This window comes from Heterocephalus glaber, unplaced genomic scaffold, assembly GCF_053883595.1.
Source record: "Heterocephalus glaber isolate CG9 unplaced genomic scaffold, H.glaber_assembly_v1.0 deba00000901, whole genome shotgun sequence".
NCBI lineage: Eukaryota > Metazoa > Chordata > Mammalia > Rodentia > Bathyergidae > Heterocephalus > Heterocephalus glaber.
In genome coordinates, this window is record NW_028258171.1 from 179,605 (window position 1) to 201,746 (window position 22,142).

General features: G+C 33.0%; 1 protein-coding gene and 1 pseudogene across 13 annotated transcripts in view; one reads left to right on the top strand and one right to left on the bottom strand.

Moving 5' to 3' along the window:
- Mipol1 (mirror-image polydactyly 1) overlaps positions 1-22,142 on the top strand; it is a 277,529-nt gene that overhangs the window by 179,393 nt on the left and 75,994 nt on the right. The window contains exon 12 of one of the 13 annotated variants that reach the window (XR_015450059.1): positions 15-292. The exons of the other annotated variants lie outside the window; for them this stretch is intronic. The gene's annotated coding sequence lies outside the window, so the exon portion shown is untranslated. Of the gene's footprint in view, positions 1-14; positions 293-22,142 lie in introns of those variants that run through there. 13 annotated transcript variants of the gene reach the window in all.
- LOC147828802 (U2 spliceosomal RNA) lies at positions 21,137-21,219 on the bottom strand (annotated as a pseudogene).

A 22,142-nucleotide genomic window follows, 5' to 3' on the forward strand; every position in this document is an offset into this window, starting at 1 on the left:
TTTTAACTCCATAGACATCCTCAAGAACCACCTTAAAATAATTTCTGGTTTATGCCAACAAAGAAGAGAATGGCAGCAAGATCACATTCTTCCTTCTGTCACCTGAGGAGTATTTTTCACATTCCACGCATGGTACTTGATCAGACAGGTTGCTGCAATTTTGCCATGTCAAAATCATTGTAAGAATCAATAGCTTAAAGAAGAAAATAATCAATAGCTTATTCCATTTTCTTTTCATTGCCCTGTTTGTAGATTCTGCAATAGAGTTTACCAATAAAAAATAGAAAAACTATTTTGACCATGATAATCTGCAAACAGTTGATCAGACTCTTAAATAAGGTGTGCATACACTCATACTATATTTCAAATATTTATGTTTATCATTGTAAATAATGAAAACCATAGACTTTGGGAAACATTGAAATAGCAAACGTGCAAATTTCTAAAGAATTATCATTGTCTTAAATAGTCCAAAAGAGCATTTCAACAATTTGAAAGTAAAAAAAGTGAAGCTTTGTTTTCTTTTTTTTTTTGGTACCGGGGATCAAACTTCGGTCCTTGCGCTTGCGCAGCAGGCGGCAAAACCACTGAGCCAAATCCCCAGCCCAAAAAAGTGAAGCTTTTATTCTTTTTACTATCTACCTTTCAGTAGAATTAGTAATGAAATTTATGGCTTTATCTGCAGGTTGATGCTATGACTTCAAAATAAGAAGCAGCATTATTGTCTGTGCTAGCCAAGTAGTATTCTAGAATTATAGTTCTTTTCTTTTGGATTGAATCTGTCAGTCCTGTGACAAATAGAGTATTTTTTGGATCAAGACAAAAGAATTTTTAATACTCCCTCAAATACTGAAAGCCATACCATATTTTGGGTTTCTTTCTTACTTCAGCCACGAGTTTCCTATAACTTTTAAAATTTTGTCTGAAGTTTCTAATTATCTTTTTCTTGGATCTTGTGCTTTATTATTTCAGCTTTTCCCATCCTGTTTTGCTCTGTTCTGGACCTGCTGCTGCTGCTGCTGGCTCTTGGCTGTTGCACCATTGCCCTGCTAGGATTTCTTTTCACTTCCCTGGGTTGATTTTACTGTGTCAAGGATTCTGTCTCTTCTTCCTTGCTTTATTCCCTCTTCAAGTAACTTCCAACCACAGAAGTTTTCTCAATATAGAATTCAGTTTTGAACATTACATCCCTTCAACCCTTTTAAGATAGTACCCCTCTTTTCCTGCTTCCAGCTAACTGATTTCCACAATGAGTGAAATCAGTCTTCCTCTTGTAGACTTTTTCTCATGGAAGATATTAAAATTTTCTTCATCTTGGTATTCCAAAATCTCATAAGAAGGTGTCTGGGAATGGATCTTTCATTTATTGTGATCTGCACTTACAGATGCTTTCAATATGAAGATGTTCATCTTTCATCTCTGAGTAATACTCCTTAAGAGTATTTGATAGTTTTTTCCCTCCATTTGACCCCTAATGTTCCTGGTTCCTACATGTTGTACCTCATTGACTGATTAGTATTTTTCTTTCTGTTTCCTAAATCCTTAAATTTCTAGTGCATGATCTCAGGAATTTCTTTATTTCAAGTCTTTCTTTGGCCATTGTGTTTGAAACATTATTTGTCTAAATATAACAATATATGTTTCCTTGTTGTTATCTTTAATTAACATTTAGTTTTATGACATAAAACAAGTTGCATAGAGATACAAAATTTCTATTACAGGTATTGGTTAAGAGACACTTTTCTGGGAAATACTTTCCCATTTAGCAAGTTGGGTAAAAGCTACACTTTCATTTTGTTTTTAATTGTAGTAAAATAGATAACTTAAAATTTAGTGTGCTAACCATTTATGTTTGCAGTCCAGTGGCATTCAGTCCATTGGCCTTGCTGCACAGTCAACCCTCCTATATGCCTTTTTATATCTCTAGATATTATTTTTTCTTACACTTATTTGAACTATGCATTTCTTTAGGGATCAGTTTTTCTGTTGTTTAGCTTGTTTCTCTTTCATCCTGTGAGCCTCAATATCTGTCCTCATAGGTAAAATAAAGAAGGCCCGAGTGTCCTGTGTAGACTTCAGTAGCTGTCATGTAAGTAGATCTGTTTCTTTTTTGTGTGGAAATTCTGTTGGAAAGTACCATCTGAGGTTGAACAGGGAACATACACTAGCAATATTCACTTTAGTTTTAGTTAGTGGGTAAGTAATTCCACAAGTGCCAAAGCAAAGTATGTTTGACTTGGGGGTGTACATCCAGAGCAGCTTCCTCCAGGTAATTCATTTTCCTGACAGTTTAAGAATTTCTTTAGACAAAAAGATGGCAGGCCCTTTGCTTGCAGTTGTACATCAAGGTGCCAGCCCTGTATGCTCAGGTTAAAGGTATCTATGAGACTTTTAATTAACCCTTTGCTTTAAGACCCCATCTTTTTATCACTATTCCTGTCACCTTAGTCCAGAGCCATAGCACTTCCTTCTTTAGTGCTGTAGTGTACTAGGATGCTTTTTCTATTCCTAATTTTTGTGTTGACACATTCATCAACTTTGTGCCTTCCTGAATAAATTCAGATTTCTTAACCAACACCTCTGCTCAAAGCTCTCCTCTCTTCCCTTTCATTAATTTTTTTCTCTTTAAACTGTGATATCTTTATTTCAGTATGCTCTCAGGTGGATAATATATGTACTGTATGTTTTACTCCCCAGCAATAAACATATTCTGTACACAATTAAGTTAGCCAGATAGTTCTGTGAGTGCAGAATGTTTTGATTTCTTTTCACTCTGTAGCTTTTCAAATTTAAAAATCATAATAAAGAAACAAAAATGTAAGTATCATCTAGGACCCAGCTGCTTTAAAAATCAAAACACATTTTTCTACTCCTTAGTCATTTGAATGTATTTCATGTACATTTGACTTGAATGTGTATGTTTTCCTGAATCTGAATTTATGAAGAAGCTTTATATCCTGATTCCTAAAAAATTGTCTCAGAAATTAAGTAAAGTAACTTTACAACTGTATAAAGTTAACTCAGTATCTATAAAGTTAATTTAATAATATTATATTTAAATAGAAACATGTCCTCTATTCATATTACTAAATTTTTAATTTTTTATTAGCTGTAGCACATTTCTTCATCAAAATGAATATTTTTATGGAGTTTTTTTTAACATTCCCTCCCCAAAGTAATATTAGCTACTTTATACACTGCCATGCACTCTCCACCCATGTACCAACACCTGCTTGAATAGTCATCTTGCTCATTCAACTGTGTCTTATCTCTTACATCATCACCTTATCACCAAGCTATCTTGTACATTGGTGTAGCTGCCGAACCATCACCTGTGGAAGAGAAAGAAAGCAGCCATTGAGATAGCCTTGTAAGTGTCTTAGTAACCAGTGTTTCTCCTACCTGAGTATATTCAAAGAACTTTTAAAAATAACTTTGTTTCTAAGTGAAGGACAGTTTCAAATAAGGTGAGTCTTCTTTGGTTTAGAAAAATGTATGTATCAATAGTTTTCCATATCTTCATTGTAGACAACACATTCACCTAGCTTTCTGGGCTGAGCATTTATTCTTAAACACTGAGATTTGCTGCATCAAATCTGATTCTGGGACATGGAAGTGGATTTGTTTACTGTTCATACAAGTGATAAAATTATTTACTGAAAGAAAATACATTTATAGTAGAAAAACAATTGACGTCCAGTAGATTTTGAAAATCAAAGCATGAGTTAGAGCAAAGGATTATTTTTAAGGGGGAAATTATATAAAATAAATATTCTTCTGAGTTATGTTTGTCAAAGCATTTCAAGAAGCTCATTATGAATCTTGAGGTTCTTTTGCCTATTCTCTTTGCCTACCACTTACCATTAAGGACTTAGATGAAAAGAGATAGGGCTACTAAACAGCCACTCTTTTCAATGCAGTTAGAATAACAAAGTATGAAATCTGAAAGTCAGCCAAGTGTTAGTTATAATTACCTTAAAATTATTTTTAAACCTAGATTTGTGTTTTACTAAAATTAAATATAGTAGAAAAGCATGAATTACAGAAACAATCTTATAAGCACAAACAATAAAAGAAAACTTGATTAAAGGTTGCCATATCAAGCATTCTTCACTTCACAAGTATCTTGCCAGCTTCTGAGTAATGCTTTGATTTGGTTTGAACCTTTTGTATGTAACCATTTTTAATGCAAGTTACTACAGTTCTTTCTGAATAATGTAGGTCATGAGAAGTTCATTTGAAGGTGGGGCAGCTGTACTACGTTGGGTGACTGTCTCTAATAGATCCATTTCATTAATCGTCATGAATTTTTTATTAACAAAACCAGTACATCAGGTTTAGCCAGCTAAAAACTTCTCCTAGTTGTTATCTTTATTGTCAGAGGAATATTGTGAAAATAGGGAATTACTGCACATGCTTTAACTCTTGATTAAACAGAGGAATGGCACTATCCATGAACAATAACTTAGGGGCATATTATCAAGTTGACATAGAGTGTTTCAGTTGTGCAACTCCGATTAACTTTAAAAGCCCTGAGCTTTAATTTCGGTGTCTTCCAGTTAGGAGTAATGCCAGAGCAGTCTTTTAGGTACTCTGAGTTAATGTGATTAATGTCAAGTAACAGGATGTTCACTCTCTCTTCCTTAAGCTTTAGTCTTTAGGTGTTTTTTGCTAAATGGCCTTCTAAGGAATTGCCTTTCAGAAACCAGGTAGTGGTATTAAGAAACAGCAATAATGGATTGAAAAATAAATGATGTGACCCATGTGCATTTTATTTACCAATGGAAGAAATTTCCTTTAATTTGTATCTGATGTTTTTTAAGTCATGCATTAAGCATGCAAGATAAAACTGTATTTTTTTAACTTTAAGAAGTAGGCAATTATATTATTACCTGTACTTTTGTCTCTTTTATATCAAGGTCTTCTATATAAGGTCAAGCAGTTTTTATTTCCAACTTCTTTTGAGATACTTAGTGGCATAGATTATCTCCATTTAAATGGTTTGAAAAGTGGTGAAAAAGGCAGATAATTATAGTTTTTCTCAAGATCTCATAACTAATCTTTGGTATAGTACATGATAAAATTTAGAATTTCTATTTGAGCTCATTATTCTTGATAAAATATTGGTCATAAAATTTTAAGGCTAAAATATCCTTGAGAACATTTTTGGAAGAAGGCATGTTGTGGTTGGCATCCTAGTTCAACCATTTTCTTGCTTGACTCTGAACAAATTACTTGTTGTCTTTGGCTCCTTTTTCTTTTTCTTCAGGTTAAATAGAAATGTATCTTTCAGGATTATTATATAGAATGATATAATGTATATAATATAATTGCATATAAGTGTCTAAAGAAGGCACTCGGTAAAACAATAGATACTGTTTTTATTATTACCTACAGATTTAGAATCAAACCTACAGGAATAAAACATATTAGAGAGAAGTACATGGTTTGTTAGTAGTACAAATGGAATGAGAACCGGTACATACTATCCAAAACCAGGTTTGTTCCATGGACGATATTTGCAGTTATTGAAATTATATAGGGCAGCAACTCATTAACTTACACTATTCAATAATATCTTCACTTTCTTTTTTCTGTCCTCAAATTTTAGATATGAATATCTATCATTTAGACTAGAATCCCAGATTTTGTTTTATGGGTATGTGGTTTAAGGATCTTTCATTTTTAGATGGGTACGATCAAGTTCTGACTTCAAGAGAGGTTTGTCAGTAGCCATTTATCAGAATCTGCAACGTGGGTCTAGTTAGCCATGACCTAGAATAAATAACATAAGGCATTTTCACAATATGTTATACAGCTGCCCTAGGATCAATGTCTCCTTATCCATGAAACCTTGTGATCTATCTACTGACTCTGCTCATGACACCAGATCCTGTACTCCAGTTTGCTTACAGGCTGCAGGATGCTCTGTGGATGTGACCTTCTCTGGAGCCAATCTTCATTGCACCATTGTTCTTGACCTTCCATTCCTTGCTTCCCATGCTATCTAAATAGTCTATCACAGAAGACATAATGATACTATTAGCTGACATTTAAATAAAACTACTTTGGCAGAGTTCTTTCATATATAAGATCTAAGTTGATCCTCATAGCAATTATGTACAGTAAGCAACACTGTCTCACAATTAAAGAATCTAAAATAGATTAAGCGATTTCCCCATCACAATTAAAGAATATAAAATAGACTTAAACAGTCTACCCAAAGTCACATAGATATTAAATGGAAAAGCCCAGATTTTCGCAACAAACATCATACTTTTTTTTACCTTTCAATCACAGCCCATGAACCTCTTGCTGACAGTTGATAAGAGTGTCTTATGTGAAAACAATAAAAATTATATAGAGAGTGCTGTCTTGCAGTGTGAGACCTTTCATCACACGAAGACGCATATTTCTAGAGTCTCTTTTCTCTGTTATTACCAATACACTGTTAAAACCTTCATTATCTTCCTTGAGCTTCTGAAATAGTCTTTCTATATCTAGTATTGTCTTTCCCCATCATGTGCTTGAGGCCATATCTGCAACAGACTACTTGTAGTTACCCATATACTGTTCTTTTTTCAATACTATTCCTCTGTCCATGTCGTATCATGCTTTCCTTTCGGGATTTGTTCTCTTCAGATCATCTGCTACCATTTCCTCCTTCCCTTCACTAGTAAAATTGCATGTGCTTGCCTGCCTCCACACTGTATTGTAATTATTTGTCTTCTCAACTGCACTTGGATTTCTCAAGGTAAGGATACTCCTATTTAGTGTGTAACACCAAGACTACAAATGTGTTTCGTATATTATAGGCATGGATTTTTAAAATGTAATGCACTTCTGGAAAATTAGTGTTATTTCATGAAAACAACATGATTTTACTTAAAAATGTATATGCTGTCAGTAATTTCTTTAACAGCTAAAACTGATGTTTATGTTTACCAAATTGGATTTATTTATACCATTTTTTCATTGAAATAAATTACTCATCTGTTAAAATTTTCTGTTGCTTGGTGTATTTTAATAAACTGCAAAAAAAGGATATGCTGATATTTTTGTAAAATCCTTGTCTCATTAATTTCCTGTAGAAGAATTTTCTTCTACCTGTGACCTTCTTCTACATGACGTTAATATTGGTAGTTTTTATTCGTGAGCCCATTGCAAGAATGTCACCAGGTGGATATTAGAGTTCTTGGATCATCTTCATATTTGTATTAAGGATAAATTCATTAATAACTATAATAGGAACTTAATAAATGGAAAATAATCATATTGCATCTATGAATTTTTCAGAAAAAGTTTTGCTTATTGAAAAGACCCTAACATTTTTTTGTTACAGTAAGCTTAGTATTCAGGTTTAATTGTAGTGTTGGCACTTTGGGATAAATGAATGGGTTTTGAGTTGCAGTTCGGTCACTCAGCCTCTAAAAGGTTCACCATCACTAGCCTAGAACAATATCTAGTAGAAAGGAGGTTCTCTGTAAATATTTGGTGAATGAATGGGAAAGAGCATGTCCTCAACCAGGCCCAAATGTTTGCCCTCATTGGCCTCCCAGTTATTAGTAGATGGTTTATTTTCTTCTTGGTTTCAGAAAATACTTGGAAGTAGAGAAATGAGGACTCTATCTTTCCTTCTTTAAGAACTCTTTTCCTCACCTGTTTTACAGAGATCTGAAAGCTTCTGTTTAGAACTAGCCATATTTGCAGGCCTATAAAGACAAATATTTTCAGCAAAGATTTTTCTTTTGCCACCACATTAATACACATGAGCGTCTCTGACTGGAACACCCTTTACTATATTTCTCTTTAATTGATCAACTCTTACTTTTTAAGACTCAGCTTAGATATCATGCCTTTGAAGAAATCCCTCCTAATCTTTTATTCTGGGTTATGTGCCCCTAGTCTGAACTACCATAGATTCTTGTTCTTGTCCTTTGCAATTTTACAAGCTACACGATTTTTGAAGAAAAATATTAATTAAAAGACTTAGAACTAAATCACCTGTAGCATCATAACATATGTTACCTGTTTTCAAAAGTTAATGAGCTGTTACAGTGGAGTTGATGTAGTTTGTCTTTGCACATATGTGCAAGTGTGTGTCACAGCTAGAAAAAATTGTTTTAATTTCCTGTCAAGGTACTCATCTATTTCAGCAGTAGTATACCCAATGAACATTTTTCTGTTTACAAGAGTAAGTATTTACCTGTCAACCTCAATTAACTAGCATCAGATTTTAAGTTTATTCCAGTGAAGTTTCTGTGGGCATTGTGCATTGAAGCCCTAGACAGGTACCTGATACCTTAACCCCTAGTCCTTGCCTTCCCTTTGTCCATGGACAAAGTTTGAGAAATAAGAAAATTTATAACATTTTAGAGATCAAAATCAGTATAGAAATCTTTAGGAGGCAAAAATCAGAATACTAGTTTTAAAACATTTATTTCCTATGCTTTCTTTATAAAATTTGGCATACAAAATAAAACTCCTTCTAAAGTTAGAACATTGTGCCTTGCTCTTTCAAAGTACATAATACAATATCCTTAAGTAATCTTTTGACAGGGTTTAGAAAAACAGCTTATCTTAGCATTTGGACCTTCAGTAACATCTTAAAAAATAAAATTAACTTTGTATATCACTGATAGTGAGAAGCTGTTAGCTCTCTTCCATTGGGAAAATGATTTGTGATTTTCTACTCCAGTCAACCTTTATTAAGTGTAATACATTTTTACACTGAAATACATGTAAACTGTTTCTCCTGCCAGAATAAAAAAGGAGCATGTTAACAGTCTAGAAGCATGAAATATGTACAATTTTAAAGAAATCAGTCTCATTTCTACAAAGAACCTGAACAATCACCAAGTATTCTAATAAAGTTTACATCTGGAGAGATTTCTTTGTATTTAGAAAATACCAATGTTTTTTATAGCTAGGTGTTAAAATAGGCAAAACAAAGAGCCCTAAAACTCAGTGGATGACTAGAAAGGTAAATATATAAAGCTTGGCCTTTGCTATGCTGAATAAAAAACAAAAATCCAAATGCATTCTAATTTTACAATATGTTGCAACTCTATAGGAATAGAAATTTTATAACATTTCCGTTTGAGAGCAGCTGTGAAAGAGCCTGGGTTGTTTTATACTTTAAGTTGGCATTTTACAAGGAAAAAAGTTTGGTGATTGTTTTTCCACTTATGTTTAAATGACATAGTACTGTACTTAATTTAAATGAACATTATTTTATATTATCATTTGATGTTTTTCTGAACAAAATAATAAAATAAAATAATCCAAATGCTTTTACACCTACATACTATATTGCTGAGCAAATTATTTATGGAGAGAAAGGCAAGATAAAGTTGCTTTTAAGAGTTCTTTAACATATCAGTTTGATAACCAGCAAAACACCTTTACAGCCATTAAATATTTACCAAGACTTGGCTTTGGGCAAAGGGGCAGTTTAGTGCACCAGATTGACTCTATGCAATGCCATTGATTAGCTATCAGAAGGACAGAGTTAATAAGTAACTTTAAGTATTACAGAGCACTCTACATTCTTGGCAAATCTTTTCTCTGAAGATGGCCTAAAAAAAGTTAGTTACAACCAGCATTCACCCCACCGATGATTGTGCAAGCACAACTTTGAAAGAAATAAAGGCCAGGCAAATCAGTTGAGCAGTACTTAAGCAATCTTTCCTAGTGACTGTTGTCATTGCTGCTGGACTTTAGAACTGAACATGTTTACATTTAATTAGAAAGGACACACAGTTTACAGCACAGTAGCTATCAATATCGGATCAGAATTGATTTCCGCTTTCTCCCCAGTGATTGCTTCCTTCAAACTAATTAAAAAAAGGCATATAACCAAATGACTCACATAAATTTTAAAGAAAAGTAAACAGTATTCCCTGGATACCCAAACAAAATTAAATGACATTCAATCTGATTATTACATTTTCTGAAAGAATTCTGATGCTTATAAATGTGTTACAAGGCATGTTTTAGTGTTATCAGACTGCTGATAGGCCAAGTATTCCCCTTTGAAGAAACCTCAGTGAATGCTTTACTTTAATGAGTACTTTAGCTCTAAAAGAAACAATAACCTTACTTTTATCTTTATAATCCCTAAAACATGTAGATAAAGCACCTGACAGAAGCTTGGGTTCACTTTGTCAAGTTCTCAATTTCTGCAGAGAAACTACTGAAAATGAAACATCCTCTTTTAAATAGGATGCATTGGGTACATATGTTATTCTCAAAAATTAAGGCCATCCTAATGTGAATGAATATAATTTCTATATAATTATATAGGCAAAATCATCAATAAATTGTGATAAAAGAAAATTTCTTATAGTCTTCTGTCTGTCCACAATAAAATAACCTGCTTTAAATTTCACTAACTAAAATTTTGGTAATTATACTGAATTATGGTGAAATGATTTTAAAATCAGAAAACTATAGGAAAATAGTAGAGAAGTAGAAGTTACTTCTTTCCTTAACTATGGGACCTGCCATATAATATCACATCTAGAATGGAAGACCACCTAGACAAGGAAATACAGATGATTCAAATTGGGTACAGGCTTTGAGAAATAGTTAATTCACAAATACTCAGTAATGATTCTTGTAGGCACTAAAGATAAAATGATAAGTAATATCTCTATAAGATAGGGACCAAGTGTGTGACTCAATAGGACAATATGAGCTTAGCATGCATGAGTCCGTAGATTCAACCCCTCCCACCAAATAACAACAATAACAATAAAAATTTTTTTAAATCTCTATAGGATTAGAGATCTGTATCACCTTTGATTCCTATTGTGTTCCCTGAGCACTTACTTTGTACTTGTTATACTCTGTGTATATGTGTGTGTCTGTCTAATTGCTCAGTGAGTATCTATTGACGGAATGATTTGTTTCAAAAGTTATTTCTCTACAGCAGATGTTCACTCAGCCACAAGGGGGGCCTCTGGTAGCACTTGTTTTCAATACTCCAGGAAAGCTACTGAAATCCACAAGGCTGCTACAGTAATGACAGTCCATTTAAAATTACTCTTATAAAAGAATAACTCATGGAAGTTCTTTATGTTTACTTTTTTATTTCATTTTCTTTTTAAATCTTAAGCTTTTTATTACTCTTAATGTTCACAAAGCAACCAATGTATAATTCACATTGATCACTAATACCCAGGGCTTATATTCTTTAGGGCACCCTCAAATAGCAAAGATTCTTGTCAGCCGTTAAAGCATAAAAATTAAGAACCAAATGACTAAGCATAAGCAACCAGTAATTGATTAGTCAATTTCACAAATATTTAGTTAACCTCTTCCTGGGTAGTAAAGATCAAATGGTGAAAAAAAATGTTCCTGGTGCCTACTATCTATCAGAGTGAGAATACATGAGACTAACTGGACACCAGATTCTTTTTCTTGAAGAAGTTGGTGTGTAAACTTGGATATAAAAGGGTGATAGATGGGCCGGGGATTTAGCTCAGTGGTTTTGTCGCCTGCTGTGCAAGCGCAAGGACCTGAGTTCGATCACCGGTACCAAAAAAAAAAAAAGGGTGATAGACCCACAAGAATAAAAGACCCAATCAAAAATTGGCAAGTGAAGTGAATAGACGCTTCTTAGAAGACAGAGGACCAATAAATACATGAAAAAGTATTCAACATCCACTAATCATTAGAGAAATGCAAATTAAAATAACATTGAGATGCCATCTTACTCCAGAAAGAATGACAATCATCAATAAATCAAATAATAATGAATGCTAGTGAGGCTGCAGGGCAAGAAGAACTCTTTTACGTTGTTTGTGAGAATGTAAACTGGAATGGAAATGGAAATCAGTATTTCTCAAAAAACTTAAAATAGAAATTCCACATGACCCAGCTATTTCCCCTGTTAGGTATCTTCCCAAAAGAGTTAAAGACATCACATTACAGTGATACATGCATATGTATGTTGATTGCAGCATAATAGCTAAATTATGGAAGTAGCCTATATGTTCATCAACAGATAAATGGATAAAGAAAATGTGATACTTAGACACAATGAAGTACTACTGTGTTATAAAGAAGGGTATATTTGAGCCATTTGTAGGAAGATGGATATACCTTGAATGTGTAATGTTAAGTGAAATAAGTCAGACACATAAGTTTAAAAATCATATAGTTTCTCTTTTATGAGAAACCCAAAATATAAATGAATCAAAGAGCAAAATAAAAGATAGACAATAGGAACTAGCAAAATAGATATCTGGCAAATGTAAAGGGGGCTGAGAGACAGCTGGAGGGTGGAGGGCAGGAGGAAGGGGATGTGAAAAGAATTAAGATGAGTCATGTACGTGTACCCTACCCATATTGAACATATCCATTATGTACCACAAATGTACTAATAAAATAAATGAAGTAAAAACTAAATAAATAAAAGGATAAGTAGGAGAGAATTAAGTAAAGGGGGCAGATGAGTGTTCTAGGTAATGTGAAAGTTACTCATCCTGAACTGAAGTTTAAGGGTAAGCAAGTAAATGATGAGAAAAGAGCTAGAAAGAGAGGCATGAAGGTCTTCAGAAATTAAGAAATTTGGACTCAGGAAATGTAAGTTATTTTAATAATGCAAGAAAGAATAGTTCATATCTATGCCTTTGAAAAATCACTCAAGGGAAGGAACAAGTGAGAAAACTATGCAGTAGTCTGCTTGAGAAACAAATAGCAAGCTCTCTAAATAAAGATAAGGGTAATGGAGCTGGAAATTGTAAGGTGCCAAGACAATTTAAGTATAAATGAGCAGAACTGATTAGATTGTGAAGTGAGAGATAGATGTTAAGGTGATACATAGATTTGGGGCTTGAACAGCTAGAGTAGATGGTGATGCCCAGGGGAAAAGGGGGGAAGAAAGAGAGCTTGGACAGGAGAATGAAATGAGATTATGTGTTTAGTATTAAACGCTGAGTTGTAGATATATGCAGAATGGTCAGTTGGGGTTGTCCACAAGGTAGCTATGTAGAACTATTGCTCAGGAAAATATCTGGGCTGGAAAGAAATTACTTATGTAGATGATTAAGTGCAGCCATGAGAGTAGGTTGAAATCAAAGGCGAATGAGCAGAAGGAAGTCACCAGTAGTTAAATGTTGAGTAGAGGAAACAAAGCCCCGAAAGGATATTGAGAAGTGTCAAGAAAAGTTAAAATAAAACCAGAAGTGCATTGTCATGGAAAGCAGACAAGGAAGATATTTTCAATTAGAATTGGCTTCAGATATAGGTCAAATAGGTAAGATTGAAATGTGTCTTTTATATTTAGCCACCTCACTGGTACAATTGGGGGTGGAGAAGATTGCAGCATCTTGGAGATCGTGAAGATAGCAGGCATAGACAACTTGATTCTAAATGAGGTGATACCAAATAGTTCCTAGGGAAATCCCATCTTTTAAATCAAACTGGAATATCTGGGGAGTTTATTGAGTTGGAATCCCTGGTACAAGACAAAAGTAAATATCTCTCTTGTTGTATTTGTAGTCCAGGTGGCTAAAAGGTGAGTTTCTGATCTTTACTATATTTCCTAAATTTGAGCCTCAGCATGGTTCCATATTCTCTTGCAATTCCAGAGCTAGCCAAGTCAGAGGAGTAAAATGAAAATATTACTGTTATATATATTCTGTTACAGGCACAATATCCTGTCAGGTAATGGAAACACTTTAGCTATACAAAATGTCCCCTAAATAGAGCTGTTTTTTAAAAAGGCAAATCTTTTTACCCTGTCTTTTAAATTGTACAGTACCTCCTTGTTTGTCTTACCTAATGAACAAGATCCTGCTCATTCCAAAAAGACCTTGTGTAACGTGGCCCCCTCCATTTTTCCAATGGTCTCAATACTAACCTAACAGGCCTTCATTTAGCTCTTCAGTATCCTTTCTTTTAAACTTGAGGCCTTGCACATATTCTTCCCTATGCCTAAATTTCTTTTTTTCTTCACCCTTCCTCTGATTAATACCTTTTAAGTCTCAACTCAAATGTCATCACCCCTCTTATAGAATTTGTAATAATTTGAAATATATTTAATTAGTACTGTTCTATTTTTGTCATCACCCATCTTTCATAGCATTTATAATAAGTTGAAGTATTTTTAGTCAATACTCTTCTCTTTAGCCTTCTCAAGATACCCTGAACAAAGTAGTCATTCATTTGTAAGAGAAATGAAGCCTGAGATGTCAAAATGCAGCCACTCAGTTCTAAATACCTGCAAAGCAAAGCAAAGCATGTTTATTATATGCATGTATTGACTGAACCTTGTCTTTACCAATTCAGTTAATCAAACAGCTATTCAGGAACACCTATGTATTTGGGCATACTGTAATATGCATTTGTAATAGCTTCATAAAATGAATTTATTTAGACCTCATATCTAAAATCAGTATCCCTTCTTATCCCTAATATATATAATGTAGTATAAAACTATATATTTAATAAAAACTTGACTTACTTTTCTGCATGGAGTTAATTGAACTAATAAAACTGAAAAATAGTGATACTGTATAAGAACAGTTGGTTATTTTTTGTTTTTATATTTTTAATATAATTATTCATGCTGATGATTTGGGGTATAATTTTTAATATCTGAAAAATCTCCTTAGTCATTTGCTAAGAAGTTGGCTCGTGAGAGGGTGTGCTGAGCTCCTCAAAAGCTTTTTGTCTAATACTGACTCTTATTTAATACTCTTCCTTTATCACTGTTCATAGATGGGATATCCTGTCTAAGTAGGATTAGGATGAGAAATTATCTTACCTAGCATTTACTTAAACCTCTATGTTAAAAGATCATTTATTATCTATGGGTAATTTAATGTAGCTCTCAATACCATGCAGGTAGTACTTCTGTATCACATCTAACTGCTTGTTATCTAATGGTGACATTAGTATAGTAAGTACATTTTATTTTTTGTACAGTGTCAATACTGTATTACACATTAGAAGTGTACAATTTTAATAAGTAGATCTCATTTTGAGCTAGAATCTGTTAGCCTATGAAGCAGTATTAAACTCTATAAACTGCCTCTTCAAATACTTGAAGGTATTTACCACAGTCCTTTAATGTTTCTCAATTCCTGGCCATCTGTTTCTCCAACTATTTTTTAGCTTAACTTAACACAGTAAGTTGTACAGGTCACCCCCCTACCTGGTAAGCTCTCCATGAAAGTGCTTTGACTTATCTCTATTATAAACTATTATCGATGTAACTGAGTTCAAGTCTGGTCAGGGCTGGTGTGGATACCGTACTGGCCATGTTTGACTATTCTTTTATATCTCATGTTAGGTTGTGTAGCTCTATGGGTCTTGAAAAATACATAAAGTCATAGCTCTACCACTATAGAATCATACAAAATTGTTTTGCTACACTCAAAAATCTGTGTTCTACTTTTTATCACTCTTTCCTTGGATCTGAATCCCTTTTACTACCTATAGTTTTACATTTTCCACATGTAATATAGTTTGAATCATGCAGCCTATTACCTTTTCACATTAGCTTTTTCTTCTAAGCAATATGTATTCGTATTTAATTTTCCTCCATGCATGTTCATGGCTTGATAGCTCATTTTTATCATGAAGTAATATTCTGTTATAGGGATGTGGCACAGTTTATTTATCTGAAATATTTATTATACTGAAAGATATTTTGGTTGCTTTCAGTTTTAGAAAATTATGAATAAAGCACCTGTAAATATTAATGAACATGTTTTTGTATGGACATATGTTTTCAACTCTATTAGATAAATACTTAGGAACACAGATGCTGGATCATATAAGACTTTATTTGGTTTTGTAAGAAACACTCAAACTGACTTTCAAAGTGGTTGTATCAAAAAAAAAAGTTGTATAAAAAAAAAGTGGTTGTGTCATTTTGCATTTCCACCAGTGATAAATGAAAATTCTTATTGTTCTGGTTCCTCACCAGCAATTGGTATGTTAGTGTTTCAGATTCTAGTCATTTTAATGGATGTATGGTGATACTTTATTGCTGTTTTAATTTGTAATTCCCTAATGACGTGGGCTGTTGAGCATCTTTTCATATGCTTCCTTGCTATCTGTATATCTTCTTTGCTGAAATGCTTGTTCAGATCTTTTATTTTCTTATTGTTGAGTTTTGGGAGTTCAATATATGATTTGCATACCAATCCTTTATCATCTAATATATTTTGCAAAAAACTTTTTTTCTTCCACTCTATGAATTGTCTTTTCATTCTTATGGCAGCACACAAGTTTTTATTTGTCTATTCTTTTGCAACACAGTGCTGTCTTGATGACTGTAACTATTACTGTCAGTCCTCCATCGCAGTATTTAATTTTTATATATTTTGTTAGGTTTTATTTGCTAATGTTTTGCTGAGAGCTTTTGCATCTGTGTTTATGAGAGATATTGACCTGCGAATTTGCCTTTTTTGTAATGACTATCTTTTTCTGGTTTTGGTATGAGGGTTATACTGGCCTCACTGATTAACTTGGGAAGTGTTTCCTCTTCTGTTTCCGGGAAGCAATTATAGAGACTTGTTATCATTTCTTCCTTCAATATTTGGAAGAATTCACAAATGAAATCATCTGAACTTGGTTCTTTCTCTTTTTTTAATGTTATTGACTATTGATTTAATTTATTTAATAAATTAAACCATATTCAGATTATTTCTCCTGTGTGCATTTTAGGAGTTTGTGTCTTTCGAAGAATTTCCCTATTTCATCTAAGTTATTAAATTTGAGTATATGGAATTTTTCATAGCATTCTTTTATTGTCCTTCTGATACCTTTGGGATTAGTAGTGATGAACACCTTTTTATTTCCGACTTAATCATTTTGTCTTTCTTCTCTTTTTCTTGATTAAGCTAGCTAGAAGCTTATCTATTTTATTGATTGTGGATTTTATTGGCTAGAAAATGGCCTCCTTATAAGAGACCCACATTAAATCACTGGAACCTTTGAGTGTTACCTTATGTGAGGAAACATGTGATTAAGCTAAAGAATTTGAGAAGAGGAGCTTATTCTGGATTATCCTAAACAGAATCACATGTCACCTTGTAAGAGAAAAGTAGGGACTCTTGAGAGAAACATACACAAAGGAGAAGTTATATGAAGATGGAGGTGAAGATTGAAGTGATGTGAAGGATTGGAATAAGTGAAATAATACCAACAGTGACCAGAAGCTGAAAGGGGCAAATAAATGAATTTTCCCTAAATCCTCAGGAGGGACAGTGGCTTTGCCATTCTTGATTTCAGACTTCTAGCTGTCAGACTGACAGAATCAATTTCTGTTGTTTTAACCCACTAAACTGGTAATTTGTTAAAGTAGCCCTAGGAAACTAATGCAATGATCTTTTCAAATAACCAACTTCTGATTTTGTTGTTTTTCTCTGTTGTTTATCTGTTTTCAGTTTTGACTATTGGTACTCTGAATTTTATTATTTCATCTTGTATGCTTGACTTAGGATTATATTGCCCTTCCTTGTCTAGTTTCCTAAAATGGAAGCTTATATCATTGATTTCAGATCTTTCTTCTTTCTGCTATATGTATTCAGTTCTGTAAATTTCCCTCTATGCTGTATTTTGCTGCATCTCAAAACTGTTGATTATTTTTCCTTTTCACTTAGTTCAAGTCATCTTTTACTTTCTCTTGAAATTTCTTCTTAGATCTATATTGAAAGTTTGTTTTTTAATCTCAAAATATATTTTATTTCCATTTATGTTTGAACGTTGATTTAAAGTTTAATTTCATAGGGGTCTGAAAACATTTGTATGATTTCTTTTAAATTTGAGATGTGTTTTATGGCTCACATGGTATGTCTTAGTGACTGTTTCATGTAAGCTTGAAAAGAATATATATTGTGCTGTTGTTGAATACCAGTTAGATCTTGTTGATGTTTGGAATGGCCAATATCAAACATAAGAAAGATAAGTGTTGGCGAAGATGTGGAGAAAAGGAAACACTTGTTCCCTGTTGGTGGGAATGTACATTAGTACAGCCATTATGGACAACATTATGGAATTTCTGTCAAGTTTTTTAAAATAATAAGGAGAAATAATAGGAGATTAGAAGATAGATTCTTGGAGGTGGATGGGAAGGGGATTGGGAGAGGGGGAATGAAAGGGAGAGGGAAAAGGGATCAAAAATGATCAAGATTTATTATATATGTACCAATTCTCCAAAACAGACATCATTATTCTACATTACAAAGATGAACTAATAAAAAAGAAAACAATGAAATGATCCAGCAATTCCACCTATGTACATATATCCAAAGGAAATAAAATTACTGTGTTGAAGAGATGTCTGTGCTACGGTATTCATTGCAGTATTATTCACAATAGCCAAAATATGGAAATATTCTAAGTATCTATCAGTTGGCAAATGGAAAACAAAATATGGTATACATACTCAATGTAAAATTCTTCAGCCTTTTAAAAAAGGAAATCTTGTCATTGTTGACAATATGGGTAAACCTAGAGAACATTATACTAAGTGAAGTCAACTAAAGAGAGAAAGAGAAATGCTACATGTGGAGTCTAACTCAGAAGCCAGAGCAGTGTTGGTTACCAAGATTTGGAGGTGGGGCGAGATGGAGAAATGTTAGCCAAAGGGTACAAAATTTCAGATATTCAGGGTTAATAAATCCTGGCTATCTTTATACAGCATAGTAACTATACTTAACAATCCTATATTGTAATACCTGAAATTCCCAAAAAGAGTAGATTTTAATATTCTCACATAAAAGTAAGTCTACGAAAAAGGTACCAGTATTTTTTAAAGAAATGGTCCATTTCTTTTAAGTGTACATTTTTATGTATGGAATATGCAGTTCTTAGTTAAAATTTATCCATTTTATGTCTGAAAGATCAGAAATGATATTATTCCTTGTTTATTCCTGACATTTGTGTGTTTTTCTTTCTGCGCTTATCTTTATTGTTTTCCTCCTTCTTGCTTAACATTTGCTGTTTTATTTCAAGGTTGTTGAAGTGGAAGCTTATAGTGTTGATTTGATACATTTTCAGTTTTCCTATATGCGTTTTAGTGCTATAAACTTTCATCTCAGCCATATCTCACAAGTTTTTGTATGTTGTATTTTACTGACATGTGCTTCTATGTATTTTTTAATTCCTTATGATAATGTCTTTTTATTTATGGTTTAGAGATGTGTTGTTTAGTTTCTAAGTGTTTTGTGATTTTTTCCTGTTAATATAATACCTACAACAACAGTAAATTTCTGTTATTGATCTCTGGTTTGATGTTATTGTGGTCAGGGAACACAGGGTGTATGACTTCAGATCTTCTGAATTTATTAAAGTATGTTTTAGGGCCTAAACCATGCTGTATCTTGGTGTATATTCTCTGGGCATTTGAAAGTATATGCCCAATAGTGGTTGTGTAGAATGTCTGTATTGGCTATATGCTGGTGTTTGATGATATTATTGAGTTTTTCTGTATCCTTGGGCTGTTTTCTGTCTAGGTAAAACAGTTGTGGATGTGATGTCTTCAACTGTAATTGTGGATTCTGTCAATTTTTGCTTCACATATTTTTGGTTCTGTTTGATGTGTACATATTTAAGGTTGGTATGTCCTTTTGATAGATTGATTCTTTTATTATAATATAATGCTCTTATTTGATTCCTTTCTTTGCTCAAATGTCTATTTTATCTATATTAACATAGCCACCTCTACTTTCCTTTGGTTAATATTTTTATGATTTACCTTGTTATATCCTTTTTCTTTAATTTCTCTATGTCATCATATTTATAATGACTTTCTTGTAGACAGAATATGGTTGGGCCATGTTTTAAATTATCTGTCAATCTCTGTATTTTAATTGTTGTATTTAGACTACTTATATTTAAGTTACTAAGACTACTATTTTATTATTTGTTTTCTAATGTTCACCATGACGTTTGTTTGTTGGGATTTGTTGTCTTGTTTCTCTGGGGACTTTTTTTGTCTTTTTGTGGCTTAGTTGAACAAATTTCAGAATTCTATTTTTATATTCCTACAGTATTTTTGAGTGTCTGTCTTTTTTATCTTTTTAAATTGTTGCCATAGGTGTTACATTAATGCAGATATTAATGCTGTCTGCTGATGTCATTTTATGATTCCTAGTGGAATATAGAAACTTTACCATTTTTGTATTCATTTGCTTTTCCTTGCTTATAATTGTTTTCAATATATACTCTGCACTCATTTAGAACCATGCCATAGCATTGTTAAGTTTTTCTTCAATCATCTAACCTAACTTTTAAAACTCAAGTTGGCCTATTGTACGAATTTATATTTTGCTTGTAGTGTTCTTTCTTCCTTCCTGACATTCTAAGGTTTGCAGTTTTATCTTTTGTCTTATGTTTAGATAACTTCCTTTAGCTATTCTTTTTAGTAGATCTGCACAGGACAAATTCTCCTAGTTTTCCTTCATCTGAGAATATCTTGATTTCTGTCTTCATTCTTGAAGCATATTTCTCCAAGTCCAGAACATATATGGGTTGAGAGTTCTTTTCATTCAGCTTTTGGGAAAAGTAATATGCCACTTTCATCTGGCCTTGATAGTTTCTGAATAGAAATCTTCTGTATTTAAATTGATTTTCCCCTGTGTGTAAGAGCCATTTACAGACTACTCTCAAGATTTTGTCTTTGCTTTTACTCTTCAGAACTTTAATGATATGTATCTCTGCATGTACTTACATGGATTTTCTTCATGTGGAGTTGTCAGCTTCTTGTAAGTTTATGCTCCTTCCCAATCTTGGGGAGTTTTCAGTCATTATTTCCCTTAAGTACTCTTTCATTTCTCTTTCTCTAACTCTGATAATGTGAATGTTAGTGCTTTTAGTATACTCCAGAGGACATTGAAGCTCTGGGTTTTTTTTTTAATCTATGTGTTTATTGTTCATATTAAGTCATTTTTATTGTTTCGGCTTTCAGTTTGGTAATTCTTTTCTTTGTCCTCTGAGTTTTGTTGTTGGGCCCATCCACCAGGCTATTCACTTCGGTTATTACATTTTTCAGTTCTGAAATTTTCATATTTCTTCATTACATCTCCTTTTTCTTCCAGCTTCTCAAAAGTCTGTCTTCTATTATATTAGAAAGTATTATTTTCATTTTATTTCCAGTCATGGCTCCTGCTCTATAATTTTTAACATGGCTATAAAAACATACTTATGTGTTATATGATACTACACTTGATCTTAGCCAAAAGGCTGAGAAGTAATGTGTTACATGATATAACTTTAATATCATTTATTCCTTATAATCTAAGTAGTGGTAAATATAAGTGGCTTTGGGAGCATAATCCTGCTGCTCTCATTCCCAGGTCACCAAATTCATGAAGCATGTAGTCCTCTCTTGGGTAATGAGGAAGTGGCCCAACATCAGTTTCAAGTGCTATTGTACATTTAACAGATATTTTTTTCCAGTTAATTGTTAATTTTTTTCTTTATGTATCTTTTTATTGGTACATTGTAGGCATACAATATAATGACATTCATCATTGGAAGTTTGCACCTTTACATAATATCTTGGTTCTAATTATTTCCCCCTTCCCCTGCCCTCCCTTCAACCCCTCCATTTACAGAGACTTGGTTTGCTTTTTTTCATTTTCTCATATTAATTCCATTCCCTTCTTTCCTTTCCCCTAACCCTCCCAGTTCCCCTCCCCTTTGCCCCTTTTCTTCCTATTTCGCATTATTTATTATACCTTTTCGTCCTTATTTACACTTTCAGTTTCTCACACTAGAGAAAGTGTTCGGTATTTACACGTGTGTGTCCTAACAGTTAGATATTTTTTAATTATTCCTTAGAAATTTTTGTATAGATTGATACCTTTCTTTTCCATTCATTAAATTCAACAAATATTTAATAGTATCTGTCTTTTAATAAATATTGATAAATAAATTCACCAATATACCCATCTTAAAATTATTAAAAACTTAAAGTTCAGCATGGTTTGGTATTCTTTAAAACAAAGAAATTATTATTCTTTATAGCAAAGAAGTATTATTCATAGTAAATAATTTTAATATGTTATTGATTTAAACTGAATCAACTGCAGCAAAAGAAGCAGTAAATCAGTGGAAACACTAAACTGATCTGCAGATTAAATCTCATCCACCCTCTTAACCATTCTGAATATATT